The sequence below is a fragment of the Oratosquilla oratoria genome, chromosome 6, assembly GCF_046742065.1.
Source record: "Oratosquilla oratoria isolate Oo_2021 chromosome 6, ASM4674206v1, whole genome shotgun sequence".
Classification (NCBI taxonomy): Eukaryota; Metazoa; Arthropoda; class Malacostraca; order Stomatopoda; family Squillidae; genus Oratosquilla; species Oratosquilla oratoria.
The window spans coordinates 58104318-58109317 of NC_134782.1; the positions used below are offsets into that span (position 1 = coordinate 58104318).

Below are 5000 nucleotides of genomic sequence, written 5' to 3' on the forward strand. Positions count from 1 at the left end.
AAGGAAACATTAACTGCATGATGACAAAGGTCATGCCAAGTAAGGGCCTCTGCCCAAGGCCTAAGGGGGCGCCGTTGGCCTTTTAGGGGCATGGGTGTTCTGACGGGGAAGTGCGCGTGTATGTCAGAGAGGCACATCGAGAATGCCAGACGCACGTACCAAAAACTGTTTTGTTTTTATTATTATTTTTATCATTATTGTTATTGATAATAATAATAGTAATAGCAGTAGTAGTAGTAATATATATATATATATATATCTTTATAAAAAAAAATTACTTGAAGTGTCTTGGTGTCCACGGGGAGTCGGGGTGAGATGGTGTAGTGCCATAGTGGCGTTGGTGAGGCAAGGCTGTGGACAGGGAAAATCGAACCGTGATCCATCACGAATATACGAATATATCACTAATATTTTAAGCGTTTGATATATTACCATATACAATATTTGGTATATATATATATATATATATATATATATATATATATATATAATGTGTGTATATATATATGTATATAATATACATATATATTATACATATAGATATGTATATGTATTATATATAATGTATACACACATATATATGTATATAATATACATATATATATAATATATACATATAGATATGTATATATATATATATATATAATATATATGCATAATATACATATAGATATGTATATATACCCCCCCCACTTTCCTCATCCCCTTCTATGTACCCCTCATTTCTTCATATATACTTGTACCTTAACCTTATGTAAGCATTCTGCTGAAGAGGACTACAGAGAGTAGTCGAAATATACAGTTTCTCTGTACTTTCCGTTATTATTTCTCCGATAGTGGGTTAACAGTGATCATATATATATATATGTATATAATATACATATAGATATGTATATTATATATATGTGTGTGTGTGTGTATATATATATATATACATATATATATATATAAATATATATATATATATATGGAGGAATGGTTTAGACAGATGAGAGTGTGGGTGGAGGAAGAATAAGCGAAGATGGGCTGGAACTCCTTTATTACTTATACATTTCGACCGACTCGGTTTTCTTCAGTAAGCTTTCTACAAACTGCTTGAACCTTACAATTATACACTCGAAGACGGGGACACGGACAGGTCATCCCGCTGGCTGTCTGGGGATTCCCTTTTCCGATCCATGTATATGTTTCCCAATCGTATTTATTATCAATTTACTTGCTGCCTTCGATAAATAAACGAAACCTTCCCTGTGAAAATAACAATGACAGGGAAGGTTTCGTACCTTACCTTTGCCTGAAAAAAGAATTATTGAAGGAGAAAACATTGGAGATAATGCAAAGACGTATTAAACTAATCAATTTTGAAACTGAAAGGGGAAGTTTATCTTGAGACGGTTGCAACTGTTTAAAAAAAAAACTGAGAACATCTTCTACATTTATGTTTGTGAATAGCGAAACTATATCGAGACTAAGCAGTTTACTGTGTTCTGGGATTTTTTGTTTCTTAATTTTATTTATGAAGTCCTCTGAATATTTAATGTGGGAGTTGGAGAAACTTCCAACGAAAGGTGAAAGAATTCCCGTGAGCCATTTGGAGGTCTTATTTGTGCAAGAGTTCCTGTTTGGTATAATAGGTCTAAGGGTAATACCTTCTTTGTGGAGTTTAGGGAGATCATAGAAATTTGGTAGCTGAGGGCTAATAACTTTTAACAGGAGACGACTTAGTCAATAAGTTAAAAGTTATTAGCCCTCAGCTACCAAATTTCTATGGTCTCCCTAAAATCCACAAAGAAGGTATGTATATATATATATATATATATATATATATATATATATATATATATATATATATATATATATATATATATATATAATGAATTTTTATGTTTTATGCCTTTTAACTTTAGCTACCTTCCTTTTGAGGAGGAAAAAAGCCCTTGGTATTTGTATATTATTACCATTATTATTATTATTATTATTACTGTTATCATTGTTATTAGTATAATTTTATTATGTGTATATATTTTATATGTAGTTTTGATGTAAACGATGGGTGAGGTCCATGTGGCCGCATTGGCACGTGTTTGGCACTGGCACCCGTCGCACTGAGTGCCAACCTTGACGGGCCCTGATCACACAAGCAGTTTCAAGCGCAGCGGTTCAGTTACAGTGCAATTCAACCGGACAATTTTCCTTGACTGTGCGGTACCGCCGCCGTTTCCTCGCTGTTTAAACTGCTAGTGTGAACAGGGCCGAAGAAAGGGCGGCGGAATGGCGAGGACGCTGTTCGACGGAGGAGGAAGAAGAGAGGGAGGAGGTGAGTGGTTGGGTGCCATCGGGATGAATGGAAAAGCCTGACGGCAGGTACAGTAAAAGATACTGTAGAGTAACAAGCTCTAGGCAAGGGGCTCGTGCATAGGCCCCCGGGGGTGGGGTGGTGTGGGGTGTAAGGGCATTGTGTAATTAAATCATCTGGCACTAGAGTGAACAAGTTCCTAAACACTCTCTCTCTCTCTCTCTCTTTTTTGTGGTGCAACGTTGGTGCTAACGTTAACTATTGTCGATTTAGCGGGTTCGTTCGTTTTTTTAATACAAATTCGGAAATTTGCACTTTATTATGTGTATTTGCATTTGGTACATTCCTTTTGTATAATTGTGTTACGATAGAGGGTAATTCGATCAGGTTTATGTACACAATTGAGGCCCGAGTGGTAACATGGTTTAGAAGTGACTGCGCACGCAAATTCAAGGTTATCTCTTGTTAATTATTATTATTATTATTTATTATTATTAATTAGTTTATTATGCTTAGGGCGTATGTGTTTATAGCCGCTTAAATTATGCTTACCACGTCACTCCTGCAATCTTTTCTGATTCGTCATGTCTCTTATGTGTGGTCCTTTCGCTTCCTTCCTCTCTACCTACTTGTCTTTATTAATGTATTTGTTTCTTTATTCATTAAATATTTGTTGTATTCAGGCACACTTTTTTTTTTAGAAATTTATCCCCACAATTAGTGAAGAATTACTCTAGTTTACTTTTGTTTTCTCAGTCTAGGCATTACCTATTCTCCACTCAACCCCGGCAGCCTATAAGTTGGCAATAAACGCGCGGAGGTGGAAGGGTGGGGGGGTTGGTTGGTTGCCTAGCTACTGCAACCTTGCCTAGTCAGGTAGATGTCGCCAGCCCCGTGTCTGAGCTCACGCACGCGCGCGCGCGCGCCCTCCTGCCTGTCCGGATGACCTCGACAGGAGGAGTTCTTGTCTTTTGGCTCCTCCTCCTCCTCTTCCTCCTCCTCCTCCTCCTCCTCCTCCTCCTCCTCTTCTTCCTCCTCCTCTTCCTCCTCTTCCTCCTCCTCTTCCTCCTCCTCTTCCTCCTCCTCTTCCTCCTCCTCTTCCTCCTCCTCCTCTTCCTCCTCCTCTTCCTTCTCCTCCTCTTCCTCCTCCTCTTCCTCCTCCTTCTCTTCCTCCTCCTCTTCCTCCTCCTCCTCTTCCTCCTCCTCTTCCTCCTCCTCTTCCTCTTCCTCCCCCTCCTCGTCCTCCTACTCCTCCTCCTCTTCCTCCACTCCTCAGTTCACTCCATCCCCTCCCCTCGCCTTGGTCGCCTTCCCCTCTCTGCCTTGCCCTTCATTCCCTTCTTCTCTCCCTGGTCTCATTCTTCCCTCCCTCCCCCCCCCTCTCTCTCTCTCTCTCTCTCTCTCTCTCTCTCTCTCTCTCTCTCTCTCTCTCTCTCTCCCTATCTATCTCCATCCCCCTATCTATCTCCATCCCCCTATCTATCTCCATCCCCCCCTCTATCTATCTCCATTTCCTCTCTCTCTCTCTCTCTACTCTATCTCCATTTCCTCTCTCTCTTTGTTTCCCTCTCTTTCCATCTCCATATCCATCTCTATCTCTATCTCCTCTCTCAGGCCTCAGCAACGACATTATCGCAGCCATTCTTGCGTGAAGGGGTATTATTGCCACACGATTATCATTTCACGCCCCAAATGGCCGCCGCCGCCGCCGCCACCCTCTTGGACGCGTCTTGGAGACCGCGAAGGAGTTCTTCAACCTCGCTGCTGCCGCCGCCGCCGCCGGAGGGCGAACGTGGGAAGGTGTTCCTCCTTCAGGATCTCCTCCACCTCCTCCAGGAAGATCCCCGCCCTCGTCTCCCATTTCGGTTCTCGAACTCGAGGCTGCAACTGACGTGTAGCTCGTCATCTGTCCTTCACACGGATCGCGGGTCTCCCGCGCCTGAATGAAATCGCTTGACGACAGGCGAAGTAAACACATCACGGTTTGCCGTTGACTTACTGGTAGGGGTTATCACACTGGGCTATTTTTTCCATCCAACCTCCATTTGAATAACCTAGACTTCTCTAAGAACGTTTCAGCAGTATGTCTAACACTCGTATAAGTTTACGATCTCTGCGAGTTCGTCATTCAGCTTTGCTATATGTATGACGGAAAGATAATTTGATATTTGGAGATTTGGGAGGAAAACTGTAACCTAGGTCGTTTTTACTCGAGCAAATGTCGGCGCTGGTAAAGCCTGTGGAAGACCAATGTGATAATCCTTTTAGATATGATATTGTAGCAAATTCCAGACTCATGGAGTCGCGATCTAGTGACACCTCGTTCAGTCGGGGACCTGACACAGAAGAAGCTGTACAGTGCGGTACTAGAGAGGAAGAGTTGAAGGCATTTCCTGACGTTGATTCCATTCCATTCTATCGTTCAGTCCCCCCCATTTTCCCCCTTCCCCCCACATTTCCTCCCCCTCTTCCCACCTTTCATGGCGGCGTTCATTGTTCCGTAGTCCCCCCCTCCCCCCCTCCCCCTCCCCACTCCAATTTGCTCGGCCCTTCTCATGGATTCATCCAACTCCTTCGCACTCCCTCCTCTTTGCACTCCCTCGTCCAGACTCGTTTCTTTTTCGTTTTATGACTTTTTTTTTTATTTATTTATATATATTTTTATCCTTTTATTATTATTTTTAGTTTATTTATTTGTTCATTT

General features: G+C 41.8%; 1 protein-coding gene across 1 annotated transcript in view; it reads left to right on the forward strand.

The window, feature by feature from the left end:
* Positions 1-5000, forward strand: part of rdx (BTB/POZ and MATH domain-containing protein rdx) — a 375601-nt gene that overhangs the window by 206648 nt on the left and 163953 nt on the right. The gene's annotated exons all lie outside the window — the stretch shown is intronic.